Below are 17339 nucleotides of genomic sequence, written 5' to 3'. Positions count from 1 at the left end.
TGTTGAAACCGGTTATTTAGGTGCAGGAATTGTGTGCTTGAATGCTGAAAATAACCTCCATAGCTATTGTTAATAAATGCCCAAGTGCTGAAACTGGGTTTATAGTTGTCGAACCTGACTGAACCAGATTTTGTGCTATTGGATTCTTGTGGCAATTTGTGAAGTTTAGACCATGTGGTTGTTCAAGGAACGAACTGGGCTTGGTGCATGGGTCAGAGAACATGGTTTCTCTTATGGTTGCCAAAAGGATATTTTATCATGTGTGGACGAGTCTTAGAAAGCATGTTACGCTCTAGTTGCTATTTGTTTAATGGGGTAACTTCTTGATTATGAAAATGACACTCTTTTATGTGGTTCGATGTGCTGAATTTTATTACGCGGTTAGTGTAGATGAATTATGATGCTAAAGTAATAATTGCAATCCTTTCAATTTATGGGTATCTCTATAATCATACTCACATGTATGGATTTATGTGTTACTCGTCAGGTTCGGAAGCGGCAACGAGCATCGCGACTCCACGTAGGGAGTGAACTCGTGTTGGTACCTTTTTGGTTGGGCCTCGAGGTGGGTGTTCTTATTTTTAATAGCGGAAGATGAGACACTGTGAAGAGTTTTTTTTTTTTTATGGAAATGGTTAATGTTTGGCTTGAGCTCCTAAGCACGAATATGATCATAGCCTTAGTGGCGTTACAATATGGCCTTAGTTGCGTGGATAAATATTGCCTTAGTGGCGTGAAGACTATTGCCTTAGTGGCGTAAAGAGTATTGCCTTAGTGGCGTTACGAGTATTACGTAATGGAACGTTATTATAAGGCTGAATATTCTTGTTTAAATTGTTTGATAGCACTTGTCTTTATTGCTTCTCTTATTATGGATAAGAACATTCACTGTGCATGTTGATAGCTCACACCCTCACAGTGATTTCTTTTCAGGTGCGTGACGGCATGCGGGTCCACTGCAGAGTCTAGACACGAGTTGTGTATATAGTAGTCTAGCTTTTTGACTCTTTTGATTATGTGCCTATTTTTGGAGCTTGTATATGTTGTAAATACTTGTGGGCACGCCTTGTATGACAGTTATTTCCGTATATATGCAAGTTAAGTTTTTTTTTAATGTTGGACACCTTGCTGGTATTTTTATTTATTGTTTGAGCAGGGCCAAGGTGTGGGTCCAGCCCATTTGGAAAATAATTTAGTGTGGTGTTTTCCGGGATGGGGTGTGACAAAGCCAAAGTCGCCAAAGCATCGGCGAACTGATTCTTTAAGTGTGGAATATGGGTGAAAGTCACCTTATTGAAGCAAGGAATCAGTTCTTCCAAATCTTGGTGATAAGGCTTCAGCTTTTCCTCACGAACCTTCCAATCTCCATTGGCCCGAGAGACTACTAGGTTTGAATCTCCAATTACTTTGAGCTTTTCGACTCCAAGAGCAATTGCAGCCTCCATTCCAATGATGCAGGCCTCATACTCAGCTTCATTATTCGTGACATCGAAGTTTAACTTGAAAGCAAGCGGAATATGAGCACCGACAGGCGTGATCAATAGCACTCCAATCCAAAATCCTTTCTAATTAGCAACCCCATCAAAATAGAGCGTCCAAACCTCCTCGACCACTGTTAAAACCTCTTCATCGGGGAAGGTGAAATCCATGTCCTCCGGTCCATCAATCGGGTGGTCAGCCAGAAATTCTACCACAACACGTCCTTTCACTGATTTCCTCGTGACGTATTGGAGATCGAACTCTGCCAGCAAAAGCAACCAACGCGCTAACTTATGAGTAAGCGCAGGTTTCACGAATAGATACTTGATAGGATCCATCCGAGAAATCAGTCTCACTGAATAAGCCAACATGTCGTGCCTTAGCTTTTTAGAGGCCCAAACAAGCGCCCAACACGTATTTTCCAAAGGAGTATAGTGCTCCTCACATCCCACCATCTTCTTGCTCAGATAGTAGATAGCCTTCTCGACTCCATTATCCTCTTCTTGTGCTAGCAAACATCCCATAGCTGTCGGAGTTACAGACAAGTACAAAATGAATGGTCGACCCGGTGTAGGAGGCATCAGCACCGGTGGATTTTGCAAGTATTTCTGGATTGACTTGAAAGCAGCTTGGCACTTGTCTGTCCATTCAAATGGGACATCCTTCTTGAGCAGATGAAACATTGGCTAGCAAGTTAAAGTCAACTTGGCATTGAACCGGCTTATGAATTGAACCTTATCCAGAAAGCTTCACACTCTCTTTTTGGACCATGGTGGCTCCATCTTGAGAATCGCCTTGATTTTAGATGGATCTACTTCGATCCCTCTTGCAGTGATTAGGAACCCCAACATCTTACCTATTGTGACCCCAAATGTGCACTTCTGCGGGTTGAGATGCATTTTGTACTTACGGAGTCTCTCGAGAAACTGCCTGAGTGCTGGAATGAAATGCTCTTGTTCCTTTGCCTTCACAATCATGTCGTCGACATAGACCTCAACTGTCTTGTGGATAAAGTCATGTAACAAGGTCGTTTGGGCCCTTTGAAAGGTGTAACCAGCGTTTTTTAGTCCAAACGGCATCATCACATAGCAGTAGGTACCCCATTTAGTGACGAACGTTGTCTTTTCCTAATCATCTAGTGCCAAAAAGATCTAGTTGTATCCTGAGAATCCGTCGACGAATGTAAGTAAAGCATGCCCCGCCGTATTGTCCACAAGCACATCGATGTGTGGCAAGGGAAAATTGTCTTTGGGGCTTGCCTTGTTCAAGTCCATGAAATCGACGCAGACTCGGATCCTTCCATCCTTCTTACGTACAGGCACAATGTTGGTGACCCATTTAGGATACTTTGTAACCCTCAAGAAACCTGCATCAATCTGCTTAGTGACTTCTTCCTTGATCTCTGTACCCAGTCCGGCCTCATTCTGCGGAGTTTCTGCTTGACAGGTGTAGCTCTAGGCGTCAAGGGAATCCGATGTTGCACTATTTCGAGATCAATGTCAAGCATATCCTTGTGAGACCATGCAAAGACTTTGAAGAATTCTTTAAGCAGTTCGATCAACGTGGTGCGATCCTCCGGGGATAGGGTTGAACTAATTTGCATCATACGGGGGTCATCCTCGTCTTTCAAATTTACAAAAATTACTTCTTCTTTTAGAGGCTGAGCATGCCTTTCGTCTTCCCTTTCGATGAGGGAATGCAATTCAGCAGGGATGTTCCCATCAAAATCTATTCCTTCATCGTCAAGGTCAACACAGTTTATATAGAAATTAGGAAAGTAGTCAGAAGCAGGATCATGCATTTCATAAAACCCTTCAAGGTTGCCAAGTACAGTCGACTCAAACTCGAAGTAAAGGCTACGACGTGGAGGGCCAAGAGGCACAAACTCCGACTCTGAGCTAGACTTAGACTCAACCGACCCTGTGTCAAACTCAAACGTGTCATCAATGCAAGTTAGACGCGGTGTGAAGATGCAATTTTTAATACTACCTTTGGCCTCCACGATGAGAGAGGTAGGACTGTCAAGAACATCGGGCCCGAGCATCAGCACTTCAGCCTCCTCAGCATCGCCAACTAACTAACCCTTAACTTACAAACATTAGATCATACTATTAACGATTTCCACATAGTACATGCATATCTAACAAAACAGTTAACAACGACACATCCACATCCACTATTCAAACTAACGTTGGTGTTCATGATTTTCTGAGTTTCTCCTACGCGACTCGTCGTAGACCGTGTCTCCATTTTCATTTACCAAATCAACATTTCCAAAATCATTTTTAACACACCCAACCTCGGTTCCTCCGTTCCGGTCTCCTGAGTATCCTCACAATGGTTCCACCGTCCTGGGTTCCCATTGGCACACAAAACTTTGCATTGGCTCCTCTCCGCGGATAACCAAGCTACACACCCAACCTCGATTCCCCTGTTCTGATTTCTCGAGTATCCTCACAATGGTTCCACCATCCCGGGTTCCCATTGGCACACACACACCCACACCACACAATGGGCAAGTCCGGCCACATTGCGGTTTTGAAACCACACCTTGTCTTTAACACACCCTAGGTGTCATGTTTCTACTTTCTCGATTTTTGTGTCTCATTTTCATGCGAAGACTCCACGATAGGACTTTTCACGTAAGTATTTATAAATCATTCATTGTAATCTTGAAACTAAACTATCAAGATCATCCAACTCTATTACTTAATCATGCTCATAATCACAGAAACCCATTCAAACAATTACCACACACTTAAAGCATAGTGTCACATGGACGGACACCTTTGGAGTGGAAAACCACTTATGCTTTATCATACATCAAACAAATAATCCAAGTAATCACATATACATGCTCATAACCATTCTTAAAATCAAAATACGAATACTTTCAATCAAGTTTATATTTCGAAAATCCATTCTTTCCTCCTTTCAGGGAAGTTCAAAACAACATATGTTTTTTCGGAAAATAAAGTCGATATATTCAACATACTCCCCTTCCTTTTCAAAACTTTAATAAATACCTTTCAAGTTCTCATGCATTTCCACATACAAACAATATGCATATTTCCATATTTAGAGATAGTAAGTACGGAAGAATCTACTTTCATTTCAAACATACAATATACTTATACTTTGGGATATTGGACAAGGGACTCTACATATACTTAGTATTAGAGAGTAAGGACACTCTACATGATCATACAAATTTTCTATATTTAGGATTAATGAGTAAGAGAAAATCTACCGTTCTTCTTGGCGGTAGGACGGCTATGAAAAGTAAGTTGACTATCGGACGAAGTGACTTCCTACGGTAAGCTTCCAGTAGTTTTTGAAAGAGAAGGGTTTTCTCTCGAAACTAGTTCTTGACTAAACTACTAATTTTTTTTGGATCGAGGGTTGGTTGAGTGGTGGTTTGGTGGCGGTCTTAGATGAGTTTCTTGAAGAACTTCAAGAAGAACTCAAGAACAAGGCAAGAACACAAGAATTTCTAGAGACAAAAGTTGAAAGGTTTCAAGGTGTGAATTGAATGGCATGACGGGGGGGGGGGGGGGGGGTCCTATTTATAGCAAAAATTTGGGTCTCCCCTCCTTGGCCGGCCCTCTCTCTCTCATTTTCTCTCATGGATTTGCTCTATTGTTTAGTCAAATCTTGTCTTCCAAGCATGCCATGTCTTGTCAAATCCAATCTTTAGGCATAAGGCTATAAAATCAAGTAGGATCTTAAGGCTTTTTAGGGAAAATCCTAGGTAATTATACCCTAGCTAAGCAAGTCTTACAAGTCTAAAGATATGGTTGATTAGGCTAAAGAATAGCCTTCCATGTTTAGTCAATCCTAGGCTTAGCTTGTAAGTTAATTTCTAGGTTGATTAAAGGCTAGGTTGGAAGTAAATCTAGAATGATTAAGGCTAGAATTTTATGCTTAAAGTAGACTAGAAATGGGTTGTCAACGGTCATTAGGCTTAAGTGTGAAGTTGGCTAAGAGGTAGCTTGTGGGAGTGTACCAAAACACATGCACACACCTCACTCTCTCTCTCTCTCTCACTCGGCCCTTCTCTCTCTCTCTCTCTCTCTCTCTCTCTCTCTCTCTCTCTCTCTCTCTATTCCCCATGTGTGTGTGTAAGACTAAGGGTGTTTAGGTCTAAGTAGCTTACTAAGCCTAGGGAAAGTAATGATTAAAGGTTAAGGCTCTTAATACCCAATGGTCACAATGTTTCCTAGAAAGCATATATGTATCTATGTATGTATATATATATATATATATATATATATATAGCTAAGCATACTTAGGCCTAAGTAGTCTTATAAGGCCTAGGAGAAGGCAATGATGAGTGGTAAGGCTCTCAAGTGCCATGCATTGTCCATTAGTCAACACTTTTCCTAGAAAGTGCATATATGTATATATAGGCTTGACTTTAGTAGGATATAATGTGTATATACCTATATAGATGCATATATATATATATATATATATATATATATATATATATATATATATATATATATATATATCTAGGAAGAATCTAGGAAGGTATCTTTGGCGGGTAATTAGGTTTAAGGCTATAAACCTTAGGTTTGCATGCATGGCATGCATAATGATTACTACTTTTGGAAGCATAATGATGGCTTCCTTTGGTCCAATGGTTCTTAAATGCTAGGGAAAGGTAACTAGGTTTCTCTAAACAATTGGTTGGAAACAAATTCCTACTTGCCAAGTAGGATTTCTAGCCAAGATTATAATTTAAAGATTTGATTTACTCAGTAGGAAAATATACAAGTGTTTTTATAGCATACTTGTTGGAAAAGGACTAGATTGCCTGGTGCGAAAAGATAAAATTTTAAAAGTCTGAAATCTAATTATGACAGATTATTAAAGCTTAAAAGGAAAACTATAACAAAATTCAAGAATAAGAATTTTTCAAATATTAAAACGAGATTTTTATTTACTAAAAATTGGAGTTGTTACAACGGTCTCCAGCATAACATGGCCATCATGCAACAAAGGGCCGATCAGGCTGAGGCTTCTATGGCCAATTTGCGTGCATTGATCAATGAGCGACTCCCAACAAAAGGGGAAAGAGTCGAAGAAGAAAAACCTAATCCCGATCCTGAAGATGAAATTCCTCACCCTGAAGTGGCTGTACCTAATCCAGAAAAAGTAGCTCTAATTGCTAAGATGGCCAAACTCAAGGCAGTTGTTTCCAAATCTGAAAAGGTTGGCGCTGGAGGACTGGACATGGATCGGCTCTGCCTCTTTCCGAATGCCCGACTGCCAAAAAGATTCAAAATGCTGGACTTCACTAAGTTCGACGGGACCAGTGATCCCAAGACTCACCTTTTTGGGTTATCATGGTCCTATGAAGCTTCTTGCGGTCAAAGATAATGCAATGGCACAAATGTTCCCACAAATGCTCTCTGGTCCAACATTTCAATGGTTTTTGTCTCTCGACTTCTCCAAAAGAAGAACATGGGACGATATTGGGACAGCCTTCAACGCTCAATACAGCTATAATTCTCAACTCAAGATGACCACCCGAGAGTTGGAGTCTACTAAGATGAATGCAAAGGAGTCTTTCGCAGACTTCATCAAAAGGTGGAGAGCCAAAGCTGCCCTGATTACAGATCGTTCGAGTGAAAGGGATCAGATCCTCATCATCTCCCTCAACTTGCAGCCCGACTATGCTAAGAACCTTGTCTTGGTTCAAGGGGCCAACTTTTAGACATTCTTCAAGTCCGGCCTGGCCATCAAAGAAGCACTGCAAACACTACAAGAAAAATTACATTGGGTGACGAATGAAAATCGTCACAAATTGCTTGTTTTTCGTCACAAATAATATAGGTGACGAAAAAAAATTTGTCGACTAAAGGTTGTCGAGGATTCCTACCTGGTGACGAAATCTATTTTTCGTCACCTATAGTGTCTTTTGATGACAAAATACTTCGTCATCAAAAAGTGAATAATTTGTGACGAAATTTTTTTCCTCGCTTATTGTGCTTTTTGATGACGAAATTTTTTGTCATAAATTATTCCTTTTGGCGACGAAAAAATTCGCCACTAATGAGTTTCATCGGTGACGAAAATTTTCGTTGCAAAAGTCATTTTCATATGGGAAAAAAATCCTTCTTTCTTGCTCCTGCTAGGTTTCGAACCCGAGTCTATTGAGTTTTTCGCGCAAGCTCTAACCAACTGCACCACACACACTTTTCAGTAAATATTTGAAATATCTAATATATAACATATATGTTTTACATTAAAATATATTTTGAATGCAATTTTGAACCTTTAAACATTAAAATTAGTAATTTTGATAAACATGAAAGTTGTAGGCAATTGAGTTATTGTTCAAACACAATTTGAATTATCTCAATCGGAGTTTTTAGTAAAGAGTTATGTCCGAAATATATTTAGTGACGAAGCGCAATTTATAAATTTCGTCACGAAAGGTACCCATTTGATGACGAAATATATTTTTCGTCCCTGAAAGCGTTAAAATGGTGACGAAGTTATTTTTCGTCACCAAAGTTAAGCATTTGGTGACGAAAAAAATATTTCGTTACTAAATTGGTCTCATTTAGCAACGAAATATATTTTTTGTCACCAAATGATTATCTTTGGCGACAAAAAATAATTTCGTCACCTTTTTTAAGCTTTTGGTGACGAAAAATGTATTTCGTCGCCAAATGGGTACTTTTGGTGACGAAAATATTTTTTTCGTCGCTAAATAGGTATAATTGATGACAAAATTATTTCGTCACGGAAGATGTCAAAACGGTGACGAATTTATTTTTTCGTCGCCAAATATACTCATTTAGTGACAAAATTTAATTTCGTCGCCACTTTTTCGTCACCAATTTTGATTTTTCTTGTAGTGAAACTGGGGTTCTGCCAAGAAGCGAGCTTGCCTCTTCTACCATAGTTTAAAAGCTAAGCCATGTGCTTACATAGGAAGCAGTACTGCCTTGTTTGGTAGTAATAACTACGTCAATGCGGCCTCTAGTGGAAATAATGCCCCTGCTCAGAATTCCAATCGTGCTGTTGATGTCAATTAGGTCCAAGCTCCATAGAAAAGCCGAAATTGAAACCAACAACCCCAAAACTTTGCTATCTTCGAGGCACCTCTGTCCTGGGTGATAGAAAAGTTAGTCAAGTTCGGTCATCTCAGGCCCTTGACTCCAAGCCATAATCCCAATGCCTACTGTGTCTTCCACCAAATGCCCGGCCATTTCACTTATTCCTGTTATCGCCTTTGTCATGCGATTTTGGATTTAATTGATGATGATACTGTCCAAACCCCATTTGCCAAATCCAATGTCATTTCTAACTCTATGCCCAAACACAACTCCAATCCTCAAATCGGCCAGATATCCCTAGCCTTTACTCAAACCAACTCAAGCTCCACTCAAAAGAACCCAAGCTCCACCAAATTCAACCCAACCCACTACATTGTCCTAGAAAGTCACCCTAAGCTAGTTGTACCTATTCCCTCTGAACCAAGCATTAACACGATGGTAGCTGGTTGGACCATGGAAGATAAAGCCAAAGAATGGAAATATTTCAGTCCCTTTGGCATGTAAAATATATGGGTTGGATCGAGCAATACAATGTGGGTTTCCCTGCATACCCTCATGTCAATCAAATATGGTTAGACCAGTGGGAAGGTGAATGGAATGCTGCCTAAGCTGATCCTTTGGATGGTCTATCTTTGTTCATGCTCTACCATCAACCTGAACTAGACCAACCTGGGGAAGAAGTCGAAGAGTATGTGTGGGATTCACAACCTGATGCGGGGCAAATAAAGTTGGGTCTTAAAGCTGATTTAAACCAGAGTGATGTCAATGAAGAGTACTGGAGTTATTATCAGGCAGGGGAGGTTATTCCTGATGTACATCGTCCACTCGGTGCCATGCTACCTCTAGTAAACTCAATCTCAAACACAGTCGATCGTCGTATCCATGAATTCGACCCTACCCTTGACATCATCACTGTGGAGCAACCTTGCCCTATCGTTTCTACTCCCGGAGATGATTGCAGTATCATGGTCCTACAAGGAGCACCGCCCGATGATCTTTGGGAGGTGGATGAAATTGTCGATGCAGGTAAAGCCTCACCACCAGCTAATCTCTTGATGTCGATATGGTGGTGGATGTAACTGTTGGTGATGAAGTCTGGACTGTCAACTCGGCTTTGGTGGATGGAGGTCTTTGGGATGTGCCATTTGTTACCAACCTAGGAATTCCTTTCGAGAATTTTGCTACTTAAGACCCTGCTTTTTAGGAGGGATTGGTTATGTAACGCCCCCAATTTTGGGTACGTTAAGAAGACAATTTATTGAATAAAACAGTAACGCCCTGAATTTTGGGTACGTTAAAGGGACATTTTATTCATAAAATCAAATGGAGTCTGGCTCGTTATTACAACAAAACTCTCTCAAGAGTTCAATGTTTACAAAAACGGAGGGGATTCTAGGGTTCCTAACTACAGCTCCTCAGCTCCTCAGTTCTTGCCAGCTCCTCAGCTCCAAAGCCTCCACGGTGAACTGCTTATCCTGATTATCTACAAAGTCTGACACATTATACCGGCGTCGCCACCCATATAATATGTCAGGGTCACCAAAAGGCAACACCGTGAGCTACAAAGCTCAGCAGAGTAATCCCATACCCGCTAACCCATACTTACAAACAAAGCTATAATACAACATCAATTTTCACATGATAAGTATAAACACAGTTAATCAATGACACATCCACATTTGTTAATCAACTATCGTTGGTGTCCAAGATTTCAGAGTTTCTCCTACGCGACTCATCGTAGACCGTGTCAACATTTTCATTTACAAAACAACCTTTCAAAAACCATTTGTTTAACACAAAAACATTTGCATTGGCTCCGTACCGCGGATAACCAAGCTACACACCCAACCTTTTTAAAATCATTAGCATTGGCTCCGTACCGCGGATAACCAAGCCACACACTTTAAAAATCATTTGCATTGGCTCCGTACCGCGGATAACCAAGCTACACACCCAACCTTGGTTCCGCCGCGCCGGGTTCCCAAGTATCCTCACAATGGTTCCGCCGCGCCGGGTTCCCATTGGCACACAAAAATATTTGCATTGGCTCCGTACCGCGGATAACCAAGCATACACACCCAACCTTGGTTCCGCCGCGCCGGGTTCCCAAGTATCCTCACAATGGTTCCGCCGCGCCGGGTTCCCATTGGCACACAAAAAATATTTGCATTGGCTCCGTACCGCGGATGACCAAGCATACACACCCAACCTCGGTTCCGCCGCGCCGGGTTCCCGAGTATCCTCAAAATGGTTCCGCCGCGCCGGGTTCCCATTGGCACACAAAAATATTTGCATTGGCTCCGTACCGCGGATGACCAAGCATACACACCCAACCTCGGTTCCGCCGCGCCGGGTTCCCGAGTATCCTCACAATGGTTCCGCCGCGCCGGGTTCCCATTGGCACACAAAAATATTTGCATTGGCTCCGTACCGCGGATAACCAAGCATACACACCCAACCTCGGTTCCGCCGCGCCGGGTTCCCGAGTATCCTCACAATGGTTTCGCCGCGCCGGGTTCCCATTGGCACACAAAAATATTTGCATTGGCTCCGTACCGCGGATAACCAAGCTTTACCTCACCATGGTTCCGCCGCTCCGGATTCCCATGGGAACGCACACATTTAAAAACCCTCGGTTCCGCCGCTCCGGGTTCCCGAGTATTCCCACAATGATTCCGCCGCTCCGGGTTCTCATTGGGTTTTTCAAAACACACCACACAATGGGCTACCATGTCCGGCCACATTGCGGTTTCCAAAACATCTCATTCTTTTCAAAACACGCCTTTTATACACGCACACATCTCACATAATGCCACCCAAAACCGGTCATTATGTTGTTTCAAAATATTTCCTTCCTCGGAAAACATTTCTTTTAATTAACCACACCCTAGGTGTCATGTTTTCTACTTTCCCGATTCTCGTGTCTCGTTACATGCAAAGACTCCGCGGTAGGACAAACGTAAGCAAGAATCATCCTAACAAGATCATCCAATTCTATATTACTCATCACGCTCAATTACTACTTATAGCATAACGCCACATGTACGGACGCCTTTGGAGTGTATCACTTATGCTTTATTCAAAGCACAACGCCACATGTACGGACGTCTTTGGAGTGAAATCACTTATGCTTAATTACACCACAAGTAATACAAGCAATTCATATATGCATTAATCATCTTAAAGATCAAAATACAAATACTTATAAACAAACGATAAGTATCTTAGTAATTCAAAACGACAACGTAAGTAAGTAATTAGGAAGTAAGTAAGGATTTCCTTACATATACGTTGAGTTAGGGTCAAGGGTTCTACATTATACTTTCCAACATACAGTTCTACGTTATACGTTGAGTTAGTGGACGAGGGACTCTACCTTACTTCTTGGCGGTAGTCGGCTACGGAAGGTACGTCGGTGGTCGGACGGAGTAACTTCCTATGGTGGTCTCCGGTAGCTTCGAAAGAGAAAGGTTTCTCTCGAAACTTCTACTTGACTAATACTACTACTACTTTTGGATCGAAGGGTGGTCGAGTGGCGGTCTAGTGGCGGCCTAGGTTGAGTTTCTTGAAGAACTCAAGAACTACTCAAGAATATGAAGAACAAAAGAAAGAACAAAGAAAGAACATAATTTTTCTAGAGAGAGAAGTTGCTAGGTGAAGGTGTGAGTTCAATGGCATGGGATGGCTTGCTATTTATAGGCAAAACTCTTGGGCTCTCCCTCCCTCTCATGGCCGGCCCTCTCTCTCTCTATATCTCCCATGGATTTTGCTCCATCAAGTCATCAAATCAACCTTTCAACCAAGTCATAGCTTGTCCAATCTAAATCTTAGGTGTAAGGCTATGTAATCAACTAAGATCTTAGGCTTTTTAGGTAGTCATAACCTAGGTTTAGCTTGTAGTCAAGGTCTAAGGCTAATAAAAGCTAGGATTATGTCATAAAGGTCCATCATAGGTTGTCATTAGGCATAAAAAGACTAAGGCCTAATATGGTAGCTTGCAAGGCTAGTTTAGTCCTTGGATTGAACTATGGGAGATTTGTTGGAAGGATAGGAGACAAGGGGTACAAGATTTGTTTTGAACAAATCCTAGAAGTACAAATGGGAGTTATATTTGGTTAGGAAAAAGATTCTCCATGGACTTGAAAGATGAAGAAAGATCATGGAAGATCAAGGTAGGTACAAGTCTACTTCCTTCTTCCTTCCTCCTCTCTCTCTCTCTCTCTCTCTCTCTCTCTCTCTCTCTCTCTCTCTCTCGGCCCATCTCTCTCTCTCTCTCTCGGGTCTCTCTCTCTCTAGTACACTACATATATATATATATATATACACACATATAATATCAAAGGTACAAAAGTACAAGATTCTTTCAAATCTAAAACCAATAAACAAAAATCCAATTAGGCACATGCCCCTTTTAAATAAATAAACTAGGGTACTTTGTAATCTAGGTAGATCACACCCCCCATTAAACAAATCCAATTGGGTACAAAAATCCCAATACAAAATAATAAAAAGGTACTTAGGAGAATATTAGGCTTTAAAGGCTACATAATAAAATATGGGTACTTCATCACATGGGGTTTTAAGAAAAAAGATTAATTTAATAAACCCATGTACTTGGTGAAAGAATAAATCTATTACCCAATGGATAATAAATACCCTAACGGTTATCGTCCAATGGATAATAAGGTACGAGTACTTTAATTACTAAACTAAGTTTTTGGAAAAGACTACATGTCCTTTTTGAAAATACACATGTGATATATATATATATGTACTTACCAAATAAAATAAAGAAAAGGCTTTTGTCCAATGGGTAAAGATTACCCTAATGGTTATTATCCAATGGTCCATAGTTACTTGGGTACTTTTATTAGTAATTTAATCGAAAAGTACTTTTCAAAAATAATTATAAATGTCAATCATAGTACTTTGCTCAAAACCCCTTTAATATAAAGAATTGGGTTTCTATTATCCAATGGATAATAGTTCCCCTAACTTTTATTGTCCAATGGACAAAGAATAAAACCAAAATAATAAAAAGAAATAAATAAGTAATTTCTAGGGTTTGAAAAGTTTGACTAGTCACATCAACTTTATTGGAAGGTTCACTAGTCACATCGGTACTTTATTTTGGTCAAAAGAGTTATTACCCAATGGTTACTAACTTCCCTAATGGTTATTACCCAATGGATAATGATTTCCCTTGCGGTTAATAACCATTGGACAAAAGAGTACAAGTACCTTTTATTAAAATAAAATTTTGAAAAGACTACATGCACTTTTATAATAAAAAGTTTATTATCCAATGGACAAAAATTACCCTTGTAGTTATTAACCAATGGATAATGGAGGGGTGGAAGAATCCCCAATAAATAAAGCATACACGTACTAGCACATGTTTTATAAACCATTAAAATACTATATTTTGTACTTTACCAAAATATTTAAATGGGGGGCCTATTGTCCAATGGGTAAAAATTACCCTAACCATTATGGACTAATGGATAAAGCAAAAGGTTCAAAAGGTCCGAAGGGTTCAAAAGGTTCATCGAGTAACTAGGTAAGTCGGTTGCTCGGTTCCTCCAAGCAGTCGGTTGGAAACTAACTAAATTGGTCACGTAGGGTTTCTAGTCGAGACCAAAATCTAAATACAACGAAATTTACAAGAAAACATATAGCCACCCAAAAGAAAATAAGTAAATTAAATAAAATTCAAATTTTTAACGAAATTTTTATAGACCAAAATTCAGGGTCGTTGCAATCTATCCCCCTTAAAATAATTTCGTCCCCGAAATTGGCGCGCGACTATAGAATAGACCAGGTCGCTAGACCGATCTCGGAATCATCGACTATCCCCCTTAAAAAGAATCGAGTAGGTCACCATCAATCGAATTAAGCCTCATCACTTGCTTAACGAGATGGGGTTGAAGTTGCTTCCACCATCGAACAGCTTGCTTCATCGTACGCCTTTGGTAAGGTCTCCACCAACGCCAATTGCAGAACTTCTACCAAATCATCATGCGGACTATCATTCCACAAGCATTCCTAATACATCCTTGTTGAACCCTCATGCTTCTCGATATTAAACCTATTTCCAAAAGTAGGAAACAATGGGTCCATAATCGTAAGGCATGAGCATTCCATCCTTGGATACCACGTGCCCCAAGAACTTAACCACTTTTAGCCAGAACTTGTCTTGGCATAAAGTTGGCTATCTTAGAGTACTCGTAGTACTATCCGAAAGTGTCCTTCGTGCTTCTCCTGATAAGTCATCGAGCTTTGGCAATGGATACCGGTTCTTGATGGTGACTTGATTTAGCTCCCTATATAGTCGAAGCGTCCCTCCTTCTTCTTCACGAACAGTGCGGGCGCTCCCTATGGTGATGTGCTCGGCTTGATAGGCCCTCAGTCCAATAGCTCTTGCAATTGGGTCTTTATCTCCCTTAATTCCGCAGGGCCCTTTTGGTATGGCGCCATAGAAATTGGTGCCGTTCCTGGCTGAAGTTCTATAGAGAAGTCTATTTCTCCTTAAGGCGATAAGCCAGGAAGTTCTTCAGGGAAAACATCGGCATACTCGTACACGATGTGTGGAAATCCCACTTCCATTCTATTGGCTTCCTCCAATTGAAGACTAGCGAGCCATCCAAATAGTTGGTTCTTCCATCTGATACCAAGTTGTGGATTCTGCTACCTCGATCTTTTCGTCGCCGAACTCGCTGTCCGTCTATCCCCCTTAAAAGGAATCGAGTCCCTTCTAGGGTATAAGTTGTCACCATTCTTCTGATGGCAGTCTACGATCGCTTAACGTGCCGATCGCCGGTCCAACCTCAGGATTACGTCGAAAATCCGCCATGTTGATCACTCGAAGGTCGCAAGTCTGCTACTTCTAGTTCGCACTCTCTACACACTAAACTAACAGCTATGCTCCCTTCAACTGGTTCATGGTCAAAGCCACACGATCTTCGTCCTGGGTAACTCCGAAGGTGCTGAGGATCATCTTGACCTCATTCAGCCACGTCTCGACTACAACAGGGTTGGTGTCTCCATGAAAGGTTGGAGGTTGACGTTTGCAGAACTCGTTCATCGCTCGGGTTCGGTTTATGGATCCATCGTCGTGGTTTTGGTGGTTGGCGTTCAAAGCAGCTATGAATGTTTACATGATTCGGGTAGGTCGGGGTTCGCGTGGAAGGATTCTCCGTTATCGTATCCTAATCCGCGGTGCGTATTAACAATCTATGAAGGAAAATCGAAGGCGGTTTTTTATTTACTAAAACAAATTTTTCTTTTTGCAAATGGTCTATCTTTCAAAAGCCAAAGGTAGTTTTAACAAATAGTATGCAACGGTACTCTTTTAAAAATAAAGCAGGTTTTTTATAGATAAGAACAGCATACAACATAAGCATAGACTTAAAAACATAAACATAGAGTTCTACTATAAAACAAATAGATTAGAACAAGAATTCCTACTATAAGCTGAGACGGTCTTAATCCTTAACATCCTACATCCCGAAGGACTACAATGGTTACTAGGTTTATTCTATGCACGCCTAAGCAATCTCCTTGGCTTTCACGGATCTTCTAGGGCTTCGTCCTCCTCGAGATTCTCTTCACCTAACAGGTTTTCCTAATCGGTCACCTCATTGGCGTCCTTATCACCATCGACTTCTTCCTCTTCAACCTCAAAGTTCTCCATCGGGGGTTTAACACCGAAATACTCATGGAAAGCAGACAGGATAGAAAACATTCCCGAAAACCAGGGGTCCTCCAACTTTTTGGGCTGTCAGGATTTCAATGGTATTTCTAGGTTGATAGGCTTCGGCTAGAAGATCAAGTAGACGTTTCATCTATAAGAAAAAGTTTCAACCTCAATAAGGAATATCTTACGACAGGGTTTTGCTAATACTAAGAAAACTTTTGAGTTTCTAAGTTCCACATTCGACTCTTGATTTAAGTCCTCATCCAATTGTTCGGGAATTCCCAGCTCAGCGGTACTGCCAATTTCCGCGCCTTGCTTCAATCCGAAGATTGTTTTGACAGAATTCCACCCAATTTAGGACGGTAAACTAAAACTCAATTTACGTTTGTGCAACGGTCAAACTATCTCGTGGTTCTACCCATTCAACCCATGGCCGAGGTTTTGAACCTAAAGCTTTGATACCAAGTTGTAACGCCCCCAATTTTGGGTACGTTAAGAAGACAATTTATTGAATAAAACAGTAACGCCCTGAATTTTGGGTACGTTAAAGGGACATTTTATTCATAAAATCAAATGGAGTCTGGCTCGTTATTACAACAAAACTCTCTCAAGAGTTCAATGTTTACAAAAACGGAGGGGATTCTAGGGTTCCTAACTACAGCTCCTCAGCTCCTCAGTTCTTGCCAGCTCCTCAGCTCCAAAGCCTCCACGGTGAACTGCTTATCCTGATTATCTACAAAGTCTGACACATTATACCGGCGTCGCCACCCATATAATATGTAAGGGTCACCAAAAGGCAACACCGTGAGCTACAAAGCTCAGCAGAGTAATCCCATACCCGCTAACCCATACTTACAAACAAAGCTATAATACAACATCAATTTTCACATGATAAGTATAAACACAGTTAATCAATGACACATCCACATTTGTTAATCAACTATCGTTGGTGTCCAAGATTTCAGAGTTTCTCCTACGCGACTCATCGTAGACCGTGTCAACATTTTCATTTACAAAACAACCTTTCAAAAACCATTTGTTTAACACAAAAACATTTGCATTGGCTCCGTACCGCGGATAACCAAGCTACA

At 40.9% G+C, this 17339-nt stretch overlaps 1 long non-coding RNA gene across 1 annotated transcript; it reads left to right on the top strand.

Annotated features, from left to right (window-relative positions):
* Positions 1–398: 398 nt before the first annotated feature.
* Positions 399–1114, top strand: LOC131301526 (uncharacterized). Its single transcript, XR_009191317.1, has 2 exons — positions 399–565; positions 920–1114. It is a non-coding gene; the product is annotated as an uncharacterized LOC131301526 (long non-coding RNA).
* Positions 1115–17339: the final 16225 nt, after the last annotated feature.

Source organism: Rhododendron vialii, chromosome 9a, assembly GCF_030253575.1.
Source record: "Rhododendron vialii isolate Sample 1 chromosome 9a, ASM3025357v1".
In the NCBI taxonomy this organism is placed as follows: Eukaryota; Viridiplantae; Streptophyta; class Magnoliopsida; order Ericales; family Ericaceae; genus Rhododendron; species Rhododendron vialii.
Note: the sequence above shows the minus strand (reverse complement) of the source record. Positions and strands in the feature narration are given on the sequence as shown.